Source organism: Sapajus apella, unplaced genomic scaffold (assembly GCF_009761245.1).
Source record: "Sapajus apella isolate SASKATOON/1434 unplaced genomic scaffold, GSC_monkey_1.0 scaffold22, whole genome shotgun sequence".
In the NCBI taxonomy this organism is placed as follows: Eukaryota; Metazoa; Chordata; class Mammalia; order Primates; family Cebidae; genus Sapajus; species Sapajus apella.
In genome coordinates, this window is record NW_022436962.1 from 19907016 (window position 1) to 19930548 (window position 23533).

General features: G+C 39.2%; 1 protein-coding gene across 5 annotated transcripts in view; it reads right to left on the bottom strand.

Moving 5' to 3' along the window:
* ESRRG (estrogen related receptor gamma) overlaps nucleotides 1–23533 on the bottom strand; it is a 640029-nt gene that overhangs the window by 570473 nt on the left and 46023 nt on the right. For 3 of the 5 annotated variants that reach the window (XM_032288602.1, XM_032288596.1, XM_032288599.1), the window contains exon 1: nucleotides 23242–23484. The exons of 1 other annotated variant lie outside the window; for it this stretch is intronic. The gene's annotated coding sequence lies outside the window, so the exon portion shown is untranslated. Of the gene's footprint in view, nucleotides 1–12702; nucleotides 19388–23241; nucleotides 23485–23533 lie in introns of those variants that run through there. One more of the 5 variants, XM_032288598.1, reaches the window with a different exon arrangement.

The following is a 23533-nucleotide window of genomic DNA, read 5'->3' on the forward strand; positions in this document are numbered from 1 at the left end:
TTTGAATCAGAAGGGGATAAAGAACATGGGAAACGGGTCTCTTTCTATTCCACTCTCTACCCTACCCTGGTTATGCCAGACCCTGTATAAACTCCTAAACCTGAATATATCCTGACTGTGTTTTACTTGGGGTTTTTAATGAGGAAGAAATAGGGACAAAAAGAAGAAGCGAAAGAAATGACAGTCCCTCCTCTAACACCCCAAAACAAATGTGAGAATGCCACATTTCTCTGACTCAAGTACCAGGCCTGGGGGCTCTATAACTCCTTGATGGGAAGCCCTGTTATAGTAAGAAAAAGGCAGAGGTGTTTCAACTGCTACTGGAAAGATAAATAGCCTAGGATATCCATTAATGCCCCATAAATTCTGCTGCTCAGAATGCTGATATATTTCTAGTGATTTGTGATGTTTTCCTTTCTGGTTTTTGATGGCAACTTAGGTTTAATACAATAGACTGGTTTGGCAAAGGTAAAATGTCTAGCTATGACAAACTTAATTCCCTAGACTCAAAACCCTGAGCAGGTGTGAAAACAGCAAATCTAGTTAACTTCTCAATTCCCATAGAAATCTCCACTGGGAATATGACTTTAGATGTGGCATTTCTAGGGGAAATTCCATTGTTAAAGGTGCTCTTGGAGACTCTCCCATGAGGCTTGCTTAGAGAAATTTTACCTATTTCTCTTCCAAACATGAGGTGTCAGAGGGTCTGACCCACCCTGATGATGAAATCTTAAAGGACAGCCTCACTTCCCTTCTGAAAATGCTCAGGAGGAGGCTTGGAAAAGAGTCAGCCAGAAGGTGACAGTCACAGGTGGAACTTGCCAGTTCGGATTTACAAGGCTGAGCCACACTGGATACTGTCTGTCATTTACACAGAACCTGAAGACCAGTTCAGTCACATATGGCTTTTGGGGAGGGAAAGGCAGACATGCATGGGATCAGGTGCAGAACTGGCAAAGTGAGAGTTACATAATCATTTTCTTTTTCTCCCTCTAGAAACAAATATAAACCTACTTTATGATGGCAGTCTTCATTTCCCAGAGAAGCACTTTTGCAATCATAACACTATAGAAAAAAAGCTTGAGCAACTAGGGGCATTTAGAAAAATAAAGCCTCCCAATTTCCAAGTATTGTGTTGTCATTACCCTGTTCCTTACATTTTCTGTCGGGAGCTCACCATATTCCTACACACTCCAGAACTGAAGGGCACAGTCATTGCTCCTCCCCAGTGGAGCTGCTTTGAGGAATAACTGAGTTAACATGTGGACAGTCACTCTGAACAGTGTCTGGTACATTGAGTAAGCTCTCTATAAGTCATAGCTATTGATATGGTTGTGCTGGTATTGTTGAATGTGGCTCGATTAGCCACAACACACATATTACATGCCAAATATTTTTAAAGCAAATATGTGGCTTGTTTGTAGTTTTCATCTGTCTTCTATATCCCACGGGGAGAATTCTAATTATGAAAGCAGCCATTTAAAAAAGATTAAAATATTTAAGCTACATACTTTCTCTCTTACCTTTTAAACTTTGTAAATGTCTAAAGCAGGGCTTCTCCACCTAGGGACTGTTGACATTTGGGGCTGGACAATTCCTTGTTGTGAGGGGGAATGCCCTGTGGACTGAATGGTTTTTAGCAGCATCCCTGGGCTCTACTCACTAGGTGCCAGTGGCAGCCTCTTCCCAGTCTTAATAATCCAAAATCTCTCCAGACGTTGCCAAAATGTCCCTTGGGGGACAAAATTGCCCCTAACTGAGAATCACTAGTTGGAGCCATTTTGAAATAGATGAATGAATTATAGACATAAGTTCTCTAAAATATGCCTCAAATGTGAGATGATATGCCCACACCAAGGATTTCACTTACGCCACAAATAGCATTTTACTAGAAGTAAACTGAAACCCAGAGTCCCACAGGAACAGTGAGATGCTTGGCACTAGCAAGTTATGGTGAGCAAAATAGTCCAAACTTGTTCACATATGCAAACTCAACATTTAATTTTCTGCAAGATTACCCACAATAATTACAAAGTTTCTATAAGACAGCCTTAAAAGCTTAGAACTATGAGATCCATAAGAATTGATCCTTTATCTTCTACCTTTGCTGTGTACTCTGTCTGTGGAACACAGCAAATGAATGTAAGCAATATTTTCCTCTAATTTCTAGGAGTACTAAGGTGAAACTTTACTAAAATTAAATTGATTATTAAATAATCTGATGGTGAGAAATAGAGGGTAAACTCTAATATACAAACAACACTAAGGTAAACGGAAGACCATTTTGCTCATAAGCATGTATCCTTCAGCAGAACATAGTCGGTGCACATATAACTAATAGCTTGACACTCTAAAAGTAATGTTGAAATATTAGTTGTTACCAGATAATGATGCTTTGAGGACAAAGAGTTGACATCTATGTGATACCAGTTTGTTCAGTCTTCCAGTTACATACAGTATTTTTGAGGCAGTAGGAATAGCTTGAATAAGCTGTCTACCAGGAATCTATGGTCAAATGCTGACTAATGCCAGACCAACTTGAAGATTTCAGAGCCATTATCATAAGATATAATTTCTTTGTCATAGTCTTAGCATTAATCCAGGCCAAGAAATCCACCCTAATACAGAGAGTTGTATTAGAATCTTACCCACCTGATATTAATAGAGTTCATTTGAGAGAAGATACACATTCATTTTTTCACCTTCTGATATCCACATGACTAATAAAGTCTCATTTCAAAGGGGGGAAAAAGACCCACAAGACTGACACCCATATTCTGGCTCAGTATCAGGCCAATGTGTTTTTTTCCTAAGGGTATTAGTTGCTTTGATGAAGGAATGTTGCACCATCTCCACGCACACTAGATCTCATTTGGTTGTTCCCTCTCTTTCTAAGATGATGTTACTGACAAGGATTACTCTCTTATTACATGGTAAAGTGGGTAGGACTGCAGACAAACACGGGACCTAAGTTTGCAAGTACAAGGTCATTTCTCTTTGTGTAGAGCTACCTCAATTCCATCTTCTGAGAAGCAGATATTATGATTCCATGCTACCACGTGATCTCACAATGACAGGAAAGCCTGAGGACTCAGGAGGGAAAACAGGTGATCTGCATCCTATGTGAGCCTTCAGGAGCCGCTGTACCCTTCCCTGTCTCCTTTCTTTAATTCTCCCATTGAAGACCAAGTAAGAATCCTTGCACCATCTGGTAGCCATGGATACCACACTCAACACACAATATGACCTTATGAGTCTTTTTTTTTTTAATAAGGTCTCCAAGGGTGTTTAATCCCCTTCCTAACTTTCTTCACACTTAATCTCCAGTCTTCTCCTGCACCAACCCTCTTCTAAGGCTGGAATCTCTACGACGTATAATCAACCTGGCTCTAAATGTCAGAAAACCCCATTTCTAGTGTTCTATTTTTTTAACAAGGTGTGCCACTCTAAACAAGCCACGTAATCTTGCTAAATTAATTCAGCTGTAAAAGACAGATGATAACTTGTGACTTCATAAACTTTCACTACAAAAATATATTATTAGAAGAAATACATTGAGAAAAACAGTGTAAGGGAATCATTTTGCACATTATTTCAGTGGAAACAATTAGAAAACAATCATCTAGTCAACAAGCACAATCATTCTCAGGGAGCTTTGCTCATATGACCTTCTAAAGAAAAAGGTAAACAAGTCATCACTTTTACCCCCTTCCAATTATTCTTCACCCTTCTAGCATTAAATTACTCCAGTCCCTAACTTTAATTCTTCCCCTCCATCTCCAGCATTTAAAAAGAATAATTGGTCAGTTCCCAGTGTTTTCCCAAGAAGTACCTTAGGGCCTTTGACTAGCGGTCTAACTTCAGAGATTATAGTTGTGATGGTTAATACCGAGTGTCAACTTGATTAGATTGAAAGATGCAAAGTATTAATCCGGGGTGTGTCTGTGAGGGTGTTGCCAAAGGAGAGTCAGTGGTCTGGGAAAGGCAGACCTGTTCTTAATCTGTGTGGCCAGAATATAAAGCAGGCAGAAAAACGTGAAAAGACTAGACTGGCCTAGCCTCCCAGCCTACATTGTTCTCCCGAGGTGATTGCTTCCTGCCCTCAAACATCAGACTCCAAGTTCTTCAGTTTTGGACTCGAACTGGCTCTCCTTGCTCCTCAGCTTGCAGACAGCCTATGGTGGGACTTTGTAACCATGTGAGTTAATACTTAATAAATTCACCTTTATAGACACACACACACACACACACACACACACACACACACATCAGATATATATCCTTTATATATAATCTTCTTCCTTTTATCATAATATATAGGAGATATATAGATATAGATATAGATATATAGATAGATATATATCTCCTATCAATACTGTCCCTCTAGAGAACCCTGACTAATACAAAAATTAACAATAATTAAACTGACTTAACAAGGTTGCCTAATCTTGACTTTAACCTTGGAAATACAAGAATTTTGAATCTTCCTCTTTCCACTCTGCCTTATATTGCGCCTCATTTCTCACACAACAGTCTGGGCCTCTCCTCTTTTTCTGGTCCCCTATGCTTACTAAAACCCACATCTTCAAAACAAACATGTGGAGAAGGAAGTACCTCTCAGAAGGGAATTCCATCTGCTCTACAGAGTGCCAGTCGGCCACATCACAGAAGCAGCTGGCAACTCTCTAGGGAAGACACCATAGTGTCTGGTGGACTCCAGGAAGCTACAGCACAAGGCGGCGCAGGATTCTCTCCAGGCGCCAGCCTGGATTCTACAAAAATATAATGTTGTAAATCAGTCCTCACATCATACCTTAAAGACCAGGTAGATGATGGTGTCCCAGACTCAAAGGCAATAGCAAAGCCTGCATAAAATGGTCACCTATTTCCATTTCCCAGAAAGACCTTCGTTATATACAAAGATGTGTCTCTCTTCAATCCATGTGTCCCTAAGTTCCTAGAAGTTGATTCTAATTAGAAGAGATCACCAAAGTAGAGAAAAATCTTTCTGGGACAAGGGTCTGGGAAGTGGGGGTAAAATGCAGAAAATGACTTTCATTTTGGCTGTAAGGTCCTGTGATCTCAGGGAAACTGCATAACTCAGTTTCTTCTGTAAAATTGGGAAGAATGTGACTTATTTAGCTCAAATATTTTTTAAAAATCAATTAAATGAGAGAAGTAAAAGCAATTTTAAAATAAAATCATCAAATAGTAGTAAACACCCAGTATCCTAATATAGATTACTCTAATTCATGTCTATATTTGCAAAAATACAACAGGACTGTAGAAAATCTCCAAAATTAATTTTTTTTTTTTTTTTGAGACTGAGTCTCACTCTGTCACCCAGGCTGGAATGCAGTGGCATGATCTTGGCTCACTGCAAACTCCACCTCCTGGGTTCAAGCGATTCTCCTGCCTCAGCCTCCCATGTAGCTGGAATTACAGGTACACATCACCAGGCCTGGGTAATTTTTTGTATTTTAGTAGAGACGGGGTTTCACCCTGTTGCCTAGGCTGGTCTTGAACTCCTGACCTCAGGTGATCCACCCCCGCTCGGCCTCCCAAAGTGCTCGGATTACAGGCAAGCCACCACACCTGGCCAACGTTAAAATCTCAAAAAGCAAAATAATGCTTCTAACATTGTTTGTCCTCATATAAATGTACCTGCACTTCTTTCTCTTCATGCCTCTTTCTGTGTCTATATCTTTACATGAATCTCTATCTCAAAAGGTAGCAAAATATAGAAGAGTTCCCTGGATTCAAAGGTAAAATACAATAATGTAAATCCCAATTCTATTATTTCTATTTGTGTTACCTTAGACAAAATAATGTCTGAAATGGAGATGACAGTCCCAGTCTACTTCCAGAACTGGAGGAGTATGAAGTGAGAGACACCTACTTCTGCCTTTCTCTTTCCTCTCTCCACTTTGTCTTTTTCATCCTCCTCCTCCTTCCCATTTTTCCATTATTCTTATCCACCTCTTTCATTTCTTCTTTTCCATAAGACAGAACTAAATCTGAGTTCTTTGATATTTCTGTGATTATTAAATAGCAAAATTCAGTTAATTAAGTTGCCTTTCATTGTGATTGCCTTCCATGTTTCCGGTATGAGTCCTCTGAATGCCCTAGAATAAATGCAGTTATGTACTGGGTCTCTCCTTCATTGAAAAAAAAAAATTTTTTTTTTTTACAAACCCTGCCAAGTTTCTCTAACTTAATGAAGCAAAATGTATATATGTAGGAAAGTTTATGAATTTGAGGCCTGGCTCTGTCACTCATTACTCTGTGTGAACTTGAGCAAGTTTCATCATCTTTTGGGGACTCAATTTTCTCATGTATAAGATAGGGGTAGCAATATCTATCTCATAAGAGTAATGAGAGAATTAGATCAATTAAGATACCAGTAAAACACATAGCCTAATGCTGGTTAAATGGTAAGTGAACAGTAAGGAGCAGATACCCTTACATTAAAATGAAAAATCAGTTTTATGTATTAATGGCAACACAACTAACTTCAATATTAGCAATCTGTAGGGAGAATTTCAAGATAGGATGCCGCCCCATCAAATAGCTCAGAGACAAAAACCTCTAATAATGACTAATAGTTAATGAGTGCTTACTGTATGCCAGACACTTTTCTTGGTAATCTACATGTGTTCATTCATTTCATCCTCAAAACAATCTGATGAAGTAGATACCATTATTATTTCAATCCAAGATGAGGAAAGACAGATGAAGAATGGCTGTTACTTCCCTAGGTCACTGCAGATAGATGAGCTAGAATTCAAACCTCTGGGGTCTAGTTCCAGAGCTGTGATGTAAAGCATGTTCCAAAATCATCTTCCTCCAGGAAAGATGGCATCTTCTAGACCAACTGGTATGTTGCCAGTAATTTGTTACCAGTAATAAAGTACTGGAGTCCGCAGATTGTTTCCTTTTTAATTTAAATGAGTGCAGTTGCACTTATAATGTCATTCTTCCTGCTCAGGAACATTCTGATTTCCTCTCTAGTGTAGAAATGAAAGCCATGCAATCCAAGCCGAAGCTCTGGAGTTACTCAGAGCCCAAGGCTCATCTGTGTATGTGCGTGTCACTCATCAGCATCAGCACCTCTGTCATCACCACCACAGTTATCACCACCATCGTTCCGTTATGTATTGATCACTCTATGCCAGGCATGTGACGATTCTTCACATGTTTTCTGCATGTGTTACAGCAGAAGAAAACGTTGAAAACCAGTGATCTATACCATTCCCGAGGTCTACTTATAAGGCTTTTCTCATAATTCTACCATATACCACTGGCCTGAAGAAGGAAAGAAGAGTACAATAATATTACTGGTATTTATTTTGTGTTAATCACTGGACTAGGCTTTTTACATATATAATCTTACATAATCCTCACAATAGGCCTAAAATATAGGCATTATAGTTATTTTAACCCTGGCTGTACAATAAAGGAAACCACAGCTCAGAATGGCCATGTATCTTTCCCAAGGATTGCGGAATTTTGAAATTATACCTTCAGGATTTGAACCAGACCTATAATGATGCTTTTGAGCAGTCCCTTTAAGATAGTTTTACCATTTTCTAAACTGGGTTTTTTTTTTTTTTTTTTTTTTTTTTTTTTAAGTCCTATGACACAAGCTCTCTCTTTTGTTATCTATTTATTAGAAAGTAGAAGCTCTCAACAAAGGACTAGATTGGGAATCTGAAATCACAAGTTATAGCCCTGGGTTTGCAGCTCACATGTTGTGTGGACAACTTATTTATCTATTAAAATGAGGAGTTTCAGCTCTAACCTGCTATATATTAGAAAAACATAACAAATACCCACAGTCATTCATATGATATCCAGTCATAGGATATCTCCCATTTGCCCTTGGGAAAGAAGATTGTAGAGAAGAGCCCACCACAGTGATGTGCTTGTTGACTGGAGTATCAAACAAGGGTGGTTAAAGAGAAGGTTGGCTGGGAAGTGTGAGAAAGTCATCCACCTTGCAGCTGTCCCTGCCTGAATAGGACCATGGCTAAATGAGAGTCTCTCTCTGGAGATCTCTGCTGGCACCTTGTCTTCATTCCTTTCTGAACAACCACCACAAAAAAATCCTCATGAAGAATGTATTGCCTTCTATATGAAACTGCCAAAAACCCAAGTGTAGGCAAAATCCATCTGACGGGATCTCTTAACTGCTTTGATTCAGTTCTTAAAGGAGATTAGTTGTTGGAAGGTCACAGAGAAGCCATCCTACTGCACATTGCAGCTTGGGGTTTCAAAGCTTTCACTACTAAGGGAATCTCCGTGCTTGATGCCCCTTCTCTCCATGCCGTTTAATCAATGAATCAACAAATAGTTACCGAGCAAGGCTTCCCTGGGGTCTGCAGGTCACTTCAGATGTGGCTCTCCTGTTCAATAGCAGGAGAAAGAAAAACGGATTTTTCTGACTCTTCTTCCAGTTTCCATTTATAAATTGGCATCAAAAGACTGTGGGTCTCCTGTCCCTCTTTTTTCGTTTCCTGAACCCTCTGATTCACAAATAAAAAGGAAATGTTATGAAGCTGGGATGATATATAAAAGCTGGAAGGGAGGAAGGAAAGAAGGAAGAAAGAAAAGGAGGGAGAAAACAAGGAAGAAAGGAAGAAGAGAGAAAGGTAAAGAAAAGAGGAAGGGAAGAAAAGAAGGAATAAAGAAGGGAGGGAAGTGAGGAAGGGAGGGGCAACAGGAGGGAAGAATGAAAGAATGAGACCCTTAGATTTCAGGAAGGCCAAAAGACACAGTGAACATGTAGACAATATTCCCAAGAGGTGTGTCTTTGGTAGCATATACACTCCATGCTTACTAGCCGGCTAATTATTACTGTTCTTTAGTATATATGATTATCTTTGTGAACCCCGACTTTTAAACTTTTAAGATTGGTGTAATTATGAATGCCTTTAAATGTCCCTCTGCCTTAACTCTACCAATAGAATCATACCTTAAAGGTGCATTTAGCCTCAATACCCACAGTATCAGAAATCCCAAATACAATAACAAACAAACAAACAAAAAACTCAACTAGTTTTTTTAAGTAAGTTGCATGAAAATTAAAAAAATAAAAAATATAAATATTACTTTTGGTTTTTAGTAATAATGTTACAAAGGCTAGGTGCAGTGTGGCTCATGCCTGTAATCCTAGCACTTCGGGAGGCCAAAGTGCGAGGATAGCTTAAGCCTAGGAACATAAGAACAGCCTGGGCAACAAAGCAAAACGTTTAAAAAAATTGAGCCCAGGAGTTCAAGACTGAAGTAAGCTATGTTTGTGCCACTGCACCAGCCTGAGCAACAGCAGGACCCTATCTCAAAAAAATACTTTTTTAAAATAAAATACTATACTATGCTACAAAATGAATCACCATCTCCCAAGTGATGGAAGTTACTGTGGAGTGAAATCGTCACTATGACAGGACCACACAATGAGGTGAACATCGTCCTTCTCTGTGAAGCACAGAGAGCAGGATTCTACTTCACTACATTTTTCCTCAATCAAAAATACAGTCATCCCTCAGTATCCTTGGGGATTGGTTCCAGGACCCCTGCATATACCAAAGCCCAAACATAACCAAGTCCTGCAATCAGCCCTGCTGAACCCACATATACGAAAAGTCAGCCCTCTGAGTACGAGTTTCACATCCCACAAATACTGTAGTTTCAGTAGGTGTTAGGTTGCAAAAAAAAAAAAAAAAAATCCACCCACAAGTGGACTTGCACAGTTCAAACCCATGTTGTTCAAGGGTCAAGGCAACAATGAAAACAGCAACAGTTGGCTAGACACTTACTCTGCCAGGCATGCTGCTGAATACTTTCCGTACGTTATCTCGTGTAACTCTTTCAACCAACATTGGTATACATTATTACCCTCACTCTACAGATGAGAATGCGGAAGGTCAGACAGCTGAAGCCACTTTGCCTAAAATCTTAAACATTGTTAGGTCCAGAGCAAAACACCAACCCATGTCTGACTCTAAATATTTTGTTTCATAATCACCTTGTACCTAACACTTTTAGTCCTTTATTTCAGCTTGGAGAATCAAGGTGAGGAAAAGTAAAAACAGCATATTTTTATTATATTTTACCCCAAAATTAACTTACACTTGGTGTTTCCACACTTGCTTCAATTTGTTCCTTCCTCCTCCCACAAGATTAATTACTAGAGTTTATTCTTTTCTATCTTTTTGATAAACATAGCTGTATTCAAATAGAAAACACACCATGAGACCACAGCATTAATCATGATAGTCTGGAGAATTTTTCAGTCTAAGCATGCAATAAGGCTCTCCAACATCTTAAAAAGATTGATCTACAAAAAAACCTTAAATATAAGTACTATGTTAACACTTAGCACTTATAGTTCTAAACAAAGAGTTTGCCAGATAAAACCTGGAGTGCATGTAGAGGGGGCTGATGCTTCTACATTTTATTGAGCTTCTAAATTATAACCCTCATGCTTTTTTCATGTTCTGATTGGTTCTATCACAGCAGAGGTAGTAATACAAAAATGCACACCTGAAATTCTATCATTCAGTATGACACCTGTATATGTACAATGATGCATCTATTCAGGAGAATCTATATGTTAAAAAGGAGTTAAAAGAGACATTAACTTTTGTTCTGGCATGACACAATTATTTATACCATCTGTGTATGGAAGGAGGTATGGCTCAAGAAACCAGTTCAGGTCTGTTTCACCTTGAGGCTCAGCACACCTAGACAGAGTCCTTTGCTTAAAGTGCCTGTGGTTTGCTTGAGACTGTGACTCTGAGCATCTTCATTCCTGCATGCTATGTACTAGCTAGATCCACCCTCCAAATCTGGATAAAGCGTCCCCTTTCCCCCGCAACTTTGGCTACTAGACTTCCTTCATTTATTTTTTGAAATAAGCATAGCAGGTAACAGCACACCAAACAAGCCACGAGGTTAGCACTTAACACAGGTATAATTTGCTCATTTTTCTTGGTTGAACGCTAATTTAAGCATATAATCATTTTCACATACCAAAACCACCTCTACCAGAGAAATGCAAATATTATTGTAATATCTGGTCCTTGTAGAACTCAAAAAATATCTGGGTGGATGGAGGAAAACCCTGAGGTTAGGACACAGCACTTCTCACAGTATCTGCATATGCTTATTACCATATTGCAGAAGTTGTTTCTAAAGCAAATAACAGTTTTCAGAAAGACCGAGTTTATGAATTAATCTAGAGGCTCAGGGTGAGAGAGAAAAGACAGTTGTACCGTTTAAAAGCTGAGGAACGAAATGACCTATTCCTCTTAAGTCAAGACTTGAGAACTTCTAGTACGCAATTAGCATGACCTTCCATAAAGGAAGTCCTGAAATACAGGCTTCCTTTTTGTTTCTAAAATAAAGGTACTCACCAGTGAAAATCCACAAGTCACCACACTTTGCCCAAAATCACACTGGCCGCCCTTCTCCATGGAAGCACAGAGTGGGACCTGCCAAGTTTGTAAGATAGCCACTTGGGTTGGTTGGAAATAGGTAAGTGGGGAAGAAGGGGGAGAAAAGAAAGACTTTCCCTTTAAAACTGAACAGAAGCTGATACCAAATCACATGACCTTTTACCGTAATTTCTATTAAAATCATTTCATGTCTGGTTGCCTCTGCTCTCCTGGCTCATTTGTATTGTTTACAACAAGTCATTGCACTGGCAGTTAGTGGTGGCTGAATCCATGGTTACCCGTTTTTACATTCACTAGTTAAATGGAATGCAGCTCTGATGTGGGTTTCAGGGAGCAAGCTCTTAAGAAACCACAATCCAGCTATCAATCAGACTAATCTGAGAGAAATTAATCTTATAAACATAAGTATTGTTGCATATTAAAAATTGATAGGAAGGGGGCACGGGCTTTTATTGGTTGGAGTTAATTGGAGTTACAAAACTGGACAAGCCGAGATTTGACTTACAGCCTGAGAATGTTCAGTCTGTGGTCTCCATCTGACAGCCATTCACGTTGTGCATCTAAAAAGCTTTCAAGGGTAATACGACCACCCTTGAAAACAAATCCACCACTTTCCAAAATTTCTGTGAACATTTATCTGAGCTGAATGTTCTTAGAAACTAAGTAGTGGCTAAATAGTGGTTTAACCAGACTGCAATCCTAGCAAAGTAACTTAAACAGATACATACAAGACAGTAAAACACCAAACAGACAGCACTGGGTAGGATTCAATTAAGACAAAACCTGAGTGGAATGCTCTTTATGAGTAAATTAAAACTGCAAACTAATATGTTTTATTGAGAGCAAGAAAAGCACAAATTCTTTCTATTGTCTATGAATTTATGTGGTTAATTCTTTAAAAACATTCCCCAAAGCTAACTTGTTTCTCAAGATGGACATGACCAACAATTACAATTCCTAATAAAAATTTAGAAGTTTTATAGTTTAATGCCCACAGTAATTGTCCCACAAGTCACATCTAAATGCTAAATGAGAACAGCAAATAGTTAAAGCTAACATATTACAACCCCATCTACTGCAAAGTCACTGTATCAGAAGCTAGAATTGATTTGTTTCCTCAGAACGAATTGAAAATGAATGTAACATAACGTCGGAAAAATCCCTCCTGCACTGCTAATCGGATATTGTATAATGGTTGATTGCAGCTTTGCCGTGTGCTATTGCTGCCTAAATCATACATACTTACACGTTCTGGGTTCTTCCAAGAGTTTGGTGCAGTTTCAAGGACAAATGTCTTAAGGAAGCCTCTCTACTGTGCAGCAGGGAGCCTAGCTCGGATCTGATGACAAGAGCACAGTGCTAAATCTGACAACAGAGAAGGAAACTTCCTGTGTGAAGAGGAGATCTTGGAAAGTCTCAGGGTTAAAAAGGCTGCTTTAAATGTGCTGGTTGATTTGCTCTCTGGTTGTGTATACACAGTAGCAGCTGATCTGTGTTTGCAGCCCTGCAGAAAGGAACCTTTACTGAAAACCAATGGCATCACATTTCAGCAGAGCCGGTGCCAAGTGCTGGAGAGCTGAGCAACCTTTGACAACTTCACACAATTCACCCCAGCAGACTCACCACAGGTCAGAAAGGAATGTGGAAAGTATCTCCCCACCAGGTTTCATCTCAGGTATGTTAGCGCAGTCCCCGGGAAACCACACACTGTAACCGGCTGGATTCTGACACAGCGTAAGGTATTCTCGGGACTTCTACGTAGTTCCTGTCTCTGCTGTCCTGACCTACTGTGTACTATATTTTAACAGAAGCTTTAACATGAATCAGGGTTTTTTTAAAATGTATTTCCCTCTGCTTCTTACAGAAACCTTTGTATCTAAGGCTCCTCTGTTGTTCCTCAGAAATAAACTGAGGACAAAATCATGTAAGATTGGGTAGTCTGGTATCAACTTCTGCATTCTGTCTCCTGATGCAGAGGCTGGAATTTTAACACTACCGCGTTGCCAGGGGCCATTTTAGTATTGTTCATTAGAAACTGGGGATGGCTGCAAAACTTCACGCCAACAGAGCCAACTATTGCAGTGAGGCTATAGGGATGCTAGGAACAGACAAGCAATGAAGAACATGACATTTTCCACTGTTCAGTATCATCCTTAACATGGAAGAGAGTGAAAATTCTAGACCTCGCCAACTCTAGCAGTGAAAGTTAAGACAGAGTAAGAGACAGAGAGAGAGAGAGAGACAGAGACAGAAGATAGGGGCGGCTGCTAGTGACAGTAACAAACTTAATCCAAGTCATTGGTTAACCACTTCATTAACTGCGAGTTCCTCACTGCCCTTCCTTTCTATTCTGTCCCTATGACAAGTCCAGGTTATGGTATATTATATGGTATTTTTCACTATTGTGCTTTTTACTTCAAAGGGTAGAAGTCAGAACTGACAGTTCAACAAAAGGCCACGTTAAATGTGTCAGGCAGCTCAGGAGAATGTTCCCCTACTTATCTGAAAGCCAGCCCAGGAGCTGCCTGGGCATCTGGTGAATTATCCAAGGTCTTTGCTTTTCATTTTGGCGACACTATTGTTCAGGAATAATGACAAATCCCTTACATCTGAGAGTCCACATCATGTAACGAATAGAGTGTGAACTCTTGTGCCAAGTTAACTTCCTATGTCTACCACATTCTACCTACATGAGGTTGGAGGTTGCTTAAAAATCTCTGAACTTCTGTTTCCTCATCTGTGAAATGGAGACAATATATCTACTATACAAAACTTTTTGTGAAGTTTTAAAGAATAACACGTCAAGGGCTTACCACAGTGCCTGGCATGCATGCGTTTACAAACATTTACTGAGCCTCCTCTCAGAGCCAGGAACAGTGCCAGACTCTGGGGACACAAAGTCAATTAAGACACGGTCTCTACCCTCAAGTGCAGTTCCACAAGTGTTACGTATTTCCTCCTTCCCTCCCAGAATTTGTGCAGTCCCTGTCATAAGGCATTAACACACTTTAAATGCTCTGTCTCATTTGATCCTTCCAACAGTCCTAGGAGACAGATGAAGCTATACCCACTTTACAAATAGGAAAATTTTGGCTTGAAGAGGTGAGGGTCACACAGCTAGTAAATTGCAGCCTAAACACCAATCCAAGCTCTCTGATTCTGTCAAGTACTCTTTAAGGTATATATATGAATTGACCACATTGGATTCGTATTTTGCATTATTTGATATTATACTTGTTATTTTCACAGTGTCACATAGATAAATAATGCACTTCCCTGCAGGTAGCATAAATCCCTTAAAGAGAAGCAATGTATCTTAAAATTACTTTTTATTCTCAAACAGACCTAGTATGATGCTAAAGATATTATCTGTTCAATAAATTTTTCTAAATTGAAAAAAAACTCAAGTTGGGTCAATTTTACTACCCAAAATCACCCTCACAGAAATCTGGAACCCTTCAATAAAGGATGGTTTGGCGGTTATATGTGGCCTTCGAGTGCTCATGCTGTCTATGTCATTACTTCCAAATAATTATATGCATGTCAAAGTTCTTAACACTGACTCATAATTAAACTCTCTGAAGATTGTTTTGTTTGTTTAGCACGTATCCTGTACATTGAAACCCTAATGAATTTTGGTAAGAGTGATTAAATATTTACTTTTTAATTCAAGCCTGACCCCGAGACATCTCTTGATTTCTGGGTCCACTCCAGTTTCTAGGTTTAACAGTTCACACACTGAAGAGTTCTGTTGATCATTATCTTGTAAATACAGCAATCTTGGGTAGAGTCTGATTTTTATACATACATATTTGTACAAACAGCTCGAATTTCTTAAATAATTGTTGATCTACTTCATTTTACGCATTAAAATGTAGCCCATTTCTGATGGAAGAATTAATTAGACTTTTATCAGTGAATCACACATAAAAATATTATTAAAAGGGATCTGTATAGTATCTAGAACTTAGATTTCAACTAATGTATTACAGAAATTAGTGCTTTTTGTTTGTTTGGTTGGTATTTTTTGGAGTTGGGGCCTTGCTATGTTGCCCAGGCAGATCCCAACTCCGGGCCTCAAACGATCATCAAGCCTCAGCCTCCCAAGTAGCTGGGATTACAGGTGTGAGCCACTGCACCCAGCACTTATTATGTGCCTTAGTTCTAATATTATACCCTGGGCATCTTTAAAAATAGAATTTGTAATACTATTTATAAATCTTTACTGCCAAACAATGATTACTTCAGCCTTAACGAAAATCCAGGAAATTTAGATTAATAGCAATGTCATGGCAAAAGCGCAAATGACAGGCGATATTTGAGATAAAGAACACAATAACTGAATATATTGTTTTTGCTTCCAAAGTCAGTCACTTGTTTGTTTAGACAATCTGTGGCCATATGTAAGGGAAAGTAAATATGCTCAAGTACTGGCACTGCACATGTTAGAATTATTAGGCTTGCTACCATCTTGATGTCCAGCTGCCCTGCAACTACTTCCTGCTTCCTCCCTGAAGTAATGTGTGAAGCACCAACCACAGTGCTTGTTCCACAGTGGACAAGAAATGTACCAACCAAAGACCACTCTGGAGCCCAACAAATTCACGTCAGTATGGCCAGATCTGGTCAGCACAGAGAACTGGTGGACCCAGTGACTCTTCTTCACCACCTAAAATCAAGTAACTTTACAGTTGACAAGCACTTTTATACCCAAGTGTCTGACTCAACTCTTACATCCATCTTGAGAAGCAGACACTTCTATTATTCACAGTTTTATAAAGGTTCAAAGAATTAAATAATTTCTCAAAATCATTTAGGCAATAAGTGATCCAGTAGAGATTTTGAAATGAGAGCTCTAATTCCAAAGTCTTTTCTCATAACACACTGTCCTTTCCCTCCAGGGGATATGTGCACACACTAGTTTACCTCTTTTTCCTTTTGGCATCACATCCTGCAGCTCAGATAAATACAGACAAAGCTATTCCCTGTCCTTATTCGCCCCTCCACATACCCATCTGCCCCCACCACACACCTCACCCTCTTCTATATGCAATCGCTTCCATTTTTTATTCTCTCACATCTTGGCCAACTACTTCAGAGAATAGCTTTTTTCTATCTCTATTTTTCCTCACTCCCACTGTTCAATGAATTTAGGTGTCAAAAGCCACATCTTATCACAAGTGATAAACTTAGAAGTACTGATAATATTTCAGTATATCAGGCAAAGAAAAGCCATATACTTTGCAACCAGTCTCAAAAAGTCCTGAAAGTTTCTAAGAATCCCTTTCAGATACTCTGGAATTGTTTCTGTCTCTTTTAAACTTCCTCTTCTATGTCCATTCTCTTTAAACATCGATCATCCCAAGTCTAGATAAATGATAAACTATCATTCTGTTTTACTGCCTTTGTATTATGTTTATCACTTGTATCATAATAAAATGTTCTTTACATTTTATTCATCACTGATAATATACTATTCACTCCAATAAGTAACAATTGGCTTTTATGGTCTAGTCTAGGAAAGTAATCAGCATTTAATACTATTTTCTGTAGGACCAAAAAAAAAGAAAAAAAAAGGTGTTTTAAATATCTAATAATTAATTTACAATGAAAAAATTTTAATGCAAACCAGACTAAATTTCATGAGGCTTTCATTCCAAACCACAGATACTGAGCTCTATTTACTACTCTATATACTAATATTTCTAGTCATGGCATAAGACCACAATTAAGAAAATAATCAGTTTATAGAATGGAAATAATTGTCATATGATTAATTGACTGATTCATTATCACTCATTCACTAAACTCAGAAACACATGGGTGAAGGAAGTTGGAGACTATTGAGTCAAACCCCTTCATTTTAGAAATGAAGAAACAAAGGTTCACTACTGCCCTCTGAAGAAATGGGTAACTAGCTCATACTACAAACCCAGCTTAGCACCATTTTGAGTGACCTTTAGCTGAGGACTGACATCCACTAGTATGCACATTAGCTACAAAGAACACAGTTCTAACTTTAAAGGTGATTGGGCCAAAGGGTTATCAAGTATTATATCCCAATTCTGCAACCTTAGGAAAATAAATGTTCATACTAAATAGAAAATGAATTTCTAATAACTGAATTAAACTGTTCATCTAAATAGCCAACTTCAGATTTCTCTCCACACATAATAACTTGGAGAAATATATAGCCCGTGTTTACTATAGTACTATAGCTACAGTCTCTAAGAAAAGCTATAACTCGCTAACAATTTTCCTGATTTATGTTTGAAAACATACAGGGCATGAAATGATTTCTGCAACCTTACATTTTCCTCAAGAACACTGGTGAGCAGAAGATATATTCCAAAAATCATGTGGGATTGCTTGCCACGTCTACTTCTTTCATAGAAATGTATGATAAGCAATTATACATGCTCCACCAAAAACAGTCATTAGGGTTTTTTCCCCATTAAAGGAAGAAAGAAGAAAAAAGGAAGAATGGATTTTAAAAAAGCAAGAAACAGGAAAGAAAGAGGAAGGAAGGGAGGGAACTCTGACAAAAGGATCTATTTTCAAATAATGTTTACAATGTAAAAACCGATTGCCTTCTTAAGGAAGAAAGTGCAATAAATATTATTCTAAAGAACAGCTTGTAGATAATGTATGGTTATAAACTGTAACTCACTATACAAATGTTAGTTATTCTTGTTGTTAGTATTTAACATATATGGAAATTTGCTTACAACCTATAACTGTGTTAATAAAAATAGGTATTTGTGAATATAAATTATATTGGTCATAAAATCAGACTTATTAACCTAATATATCTTAGAATGAGACCAAATTTAAATGGGCCACGCTGTAACACAGATATCTGGAAACACTGTTTATCCCATCCCATTAGTATCTATCAGAATAGGAAGGTAAAAGTTTTGCTATACGTCACATAATGTTGGCAACCTGAATTTAAATCTTCACACCAGTAAACAATCGCTGTCAGGTATGCATATTTTCCAAGTTAAAAAATAATCTGCTTGTATAGGGAAAGTAAAATGAGCAAATTCTTTTGTTACCATCCTTTAAATATCCAGGTTATTTATTTTAGCAGATACACCATCAGAAACAGTCATATAAGTAAATAAAATACCTTGCCTTGCATTTTACCACAGGGGTTCCAAACACATTCAACCTTTTCTGTGTGATAACTATGATCATTACCTTGTTTAAATGAACAAAGTGTCCTTTATAATAGAAATATAAATAAAGGCCTAATTTAAAACTATAAATGATTATTATTCACAACTATAGGTACTATCAAGCCTAATATTATAAATATGCTAGTAAACATCTGTATATGGTATACATGTCCAAGAGGAATGGGAGATGAGGTTTATCCCTAGTACAGTGGCGAGAGCAAGCTAAGGAGAGAGTGGCCTTTCCCAATGGGCTGTGAATCAAGGATGAGTAAAGGAATGGTATCTAATCTCCAAGAAGAAGAGAACTTCCTTCTCTATGTGATAGACATAAAGAGTTACAATAATTTCACAGTAATTTTTATCAGGAATATACTACCAAGAATTTTTTCTTTAAGACTTGCAAGAATTTTTCCAGTTCTCTGAACCATAAGGCTGTGTGTATTGACCTTCTATTTCAAAGGCTGTATTACTTTCTGCAATCATCTCTTAAAAGAAGGCCCCGTGGGCTCTGGCTCTCCTTTTTGGCCACCACCACCAATTCTAATACAAAACTGTATTATAAATTAGGTTTAAAATTATCTAAAGATTGTCTCTGACAAAGATTTTTTTGGGAGGAGGGGATGGAATGTCGCTCTGTCACCAGGCTGGAGTAGCCTGTCACCAGGCTGCGTCTTCCACCTTCTGGGGTAAAGGCCATTCTACTGCAGGAGCCTGCGTGTGCCTGTAACTGGGATTACAGGCACGCGCCAACACATCCAGCTAATTTTTGTATTTTTAGTAGAGACGGTGTTTCACCGTGTTGGCCAGGATGGTCTCAATCTGACCTCGTAAACCACCGGCCTTACTCTCCCAAAGTGCTGGGATTACAGGTGTGAGCCACCACATCTGGCCGAGAAAGATCTTTAAACTCTCCTATAGTACCACACTCACATCAGCTAGCACGAGAGGTTCAGAACACGTATAACTTACTCGTAATTCTTTGCTCTGATTCCTAAAGCCCACTTACTCTACTGGGATGGCAGTGCCAACCTAAAAACTGAACTGCAAAAGCCGTAAGATTTCACAGCTTTAACAAGCTGACAACAAAGTGACAAGAGAAAACTTCTTCCTTTGCACAAGAAGCCCTGGTACATTATTTTGACTTTATGAAGATATATTAAATGAATTTTTAAAAATCACAATATTATGAAACTTGATAATCATTGCTTCAAAACAACAGACTCTATTGTTCACGGAAAAATTTTCCATTGGTTTTCTCATACCAGTGGTTCAATTGAAAGATTCATCAACTACTCCCTGGAGAAATGTGAAGATCTGCATTTAAATGGATATATAGTATTACCAAAAGCACAGTACCTAGAAGGCAGATACTGTCAAGGTTTCTTAGTGAGAATAACTCAAATTGTATTAGGCATATTTCAATATTGTAGCTATCCCCATTTCAAAGGGCTCAAATTATATCCATAACATTCTTTTTCCTCTGTGCAGTCTTCATAATATTGTTTTGAAAAGTTTAAATTAAGGGTGGCTTCATCACAAAGTCCTTGCAATAACAACAAGCCACTACTACTGTACATATCATCTCTGATGTGTACGGAAAAAGACCACAGAAGATAGCTTGGCCAGAAATGTTAAATAATTGAAAAGTATAATGACTTAATAGAGTAGTAAGCTTAGTTTACAATGCAGCCAATTTAAAGCCATAAAAATACTGTGTAAAAATTTTATCTTGTGGTTGACCATTACATATCCTATCTATTATTCAAAAGTATCTCAACAGTGTTTTTCTTCATTAACGTAGCTTTTGGCATTTCCCTCAAAATCTTTCTACTCCCACATTTTTCCAACAATTTTGAAACAAATACAGAATTTCTATATTATATCAAAAATCCTCTTTACTAGGATAATGAGACCTTCGATGTCTAATTGAAACCAATTTCACAGGGTCAATCTGCAAGGCGTACTTTAACCTTGTTGGGTATGATTTGTTTTGCATCTAACAGAATCAAGCACACAAGACATTTAAAAAAAAAAGACTAAAGCTACTTATATTGACACATCTGTAAACAAAAGGAGAACTTCATAAATAAGCCCCTTTCCTATGACACACTCATCCAAGGATTTGTCTGCATTAGAAAACGTCATAGGGCATCAGAAAAGTTTTGTCTTGAGTGTTCAGCTAAGGTGCATAGCACGTCTGTGTCAAAGAAAAAAGAGACACTTAGGATCCATTTCAAACATAAGCCCGTTACCTCTGGCAGGCTCTTGCTAAAATTCAAGCTGCAACCAAAATGTCCCCGTAAACAAGGTTACTGAGAACAGCCCCAGATATTCCTCCCAGCTACTCTTTCCTCCGAGCCCTTCAGCTGTCTGTGGGTTAGTTATACCTTATCTTGCTTCACTGCCATCCTCATGCTGATTCACATTCAGAACTCAAAATGAAAGATGAAATATCTTAAAGATCACTTAATATTGAAATACTGTTGCAGTAATAAGTGGTGCTCAGTCGGAGATGGGAACATGATACTCTCTTGGTAACCTTTTAATTTCTGGAAAAATTGTACAGAATAAATTGAGGAGCACACACGGAAACCTAATTGAGTGATCTGCTCTATTTTGTTAAAGCAACACCCATCACAAACTCCGCTGGCTCCCCAGGCAATTCCCGGTAAAGAAGACCAGCAGGTTTCAGTATATACCATGCACGAGGACTTCGATGCTATTTTGATTTATTAAAGAAAAGGAACAGTCTTCTATCTACATTCATCACCCCAGTCAATGGAGTTTTATGTGTTGTATGATACCATTCGCAATATACACACGTTTAATTCTACTTAATGCGAGTTTAAAGAGTTATGAGAATTGCTTTAGTAAAAATAACAAAGCCATGCATAACAGACAAACGTAGGCTTAAAAGATCATCTAGGCCTGCCTTCTTATATACTTAATTCCTCTTCTATATGAAGGAGATGAAACCCCATCAATGTCACTTCATCTCCATCAGTGTTTTCATGTCTCTTCTTCCTGTCAGGCATTCCTCAGATCCGATTTGAGAAATGTTCAAATTTCCCTCTCTTTTCCACAATGACAGAACTGTTTCTCAGGTTGGTTAACTCATTTTGATAACATCAAATCTGCTGGACAGGAGGAAAAAAAAAAAGAACCCTGAAACCACTCCCCAATCCCATTTTTTTCCCTGTTTTTCTCTAAGACATTTCTGACTCTTTTTCTCTCGCCTGGTGCTTCTGAATTTGGGCATTTTCCAAACACACTCCCCTATTTGGTCTTTGGGCAGCGTGAGAAACAAACGAGAGTTTCTCTTCAAAACTAGACCAAGTCATTCAGCTGCTCTGAAACACACTTCACAACATCCGCAGGTCTCCTGATCTTGACTTAAAGTATTAAGCAGGAGTGTTTTGAAAGTAGTAGGAGGTATATGGACCTGACAGCTTCTCTGAACCCACATGCTGAGAATTTCTTTTTTTCTTGTCTTTTTTTTTTTTTTTGAGAGAGAAAGAGAGAGAGAGGGAGAGAGAGGGTGCTATTTTCAACATTGCCCTCTGGTTTGTGTTAGCGAAATCATTTGCTTTCTGTGTGTGTCTGTGTCTTATTGCATGGCCACTGGTTCTGGTACTACAACACAAACACAGCAAACGTGCTTCCCTAACATAAGCAGACCCATGTGGTAATTCACAACATAACCTAGGCAAGCACAATAAATAAACACATACATAATCATTCCACAGCAATGAGGCAGGCAGGGGTTTCTCCAGGCCCTTCCGGACTCTTCCAGAATTGCTCATTAAGATTCTGAAAGGGGGAGGGGGTGCAGCTAGGAAGAGGTTGCAGGAAGGCAAGAGAAGGGGAGGAGGGGAGCTTTGCCCTCTGTGTCTTTCTGTCTCTGAGACTCTCCCATCACCAAACAAGGCGTGCAGGGGTCCATCCTGCAGAGGTACTAACAGACTTGAGGGGTAGAATGAGGTAGATGGTTTAAAAGAGTTAAATGATGGCCGGGTGACCTCCGTGCAACTTCAGCGACTCCCTTGGGAAGGTGAAAGGGTTGGGGAGAGAGAAGGGAGGGAAAGAAGCGTAGAGGACAGGAGGGAGACACCTAGGACTACAGCAGCAGCAATCACCGGAAGGATTTTCCAGCCCATGACAGCAGTCCTCAACTCCTGGCGCCACCCTCTCCCCAACGACCCCTGCTCCAGATCCCCTCACCCTAACCCCTCCCGTCCCAGCGCCCTAACTCTGCCCTCACTCTTCACCACTTTACCAAGCACTGAAGTCTCTATCCAGGAAGGGGGATGGGAGGGGTGTTTAAAGAACAAATCTAATTGCAATTAGAATTTATCTGTGTCTCCAGCACACACGCTGACAGTTTTGCAGTCACGGTAAGGCAAGTCTACAAGAGGTGGGCAGTACTTATGGTTGTGTTATTGAGGGAGGGGTTGCTTTTTTTTTTTTCTTTTTCCGAGACACTCTAAGCAAGTGAAGGGGGAAGGGGGTAGCAATCTAGATTTCAACCAGAACTGCAAATAAAGAATGCCCCAGATGCAAATGTCTGTCTCCAGATGTTGATGATAAGGATTTGGACCAGTTACCTTGGCAGGGTCAGAACTGCAGCAGGTTAATCAGGTGAGTCGTCGGGGATTTTAAAGAAGCCGAAGCCGGTTTCTTTGGCTATGAAAGTCTACAAAACCCCCATGCAGGAACATTGCACATCTTACACACGCCTCCTTTAACTGGGCTCCCGCGACCTCGGCAGGCGAGGGGGTGCTGGCCGGCCCGCCGGTGGCAAGGGCACGGCCCCCCGCTCTGCCCCCGCGGGCGCGGGGCCGGCCTGGCACCCGGGGTCCGCGTCCCGAGCGGCTGTGCACTCACCGAGCCGGGCTG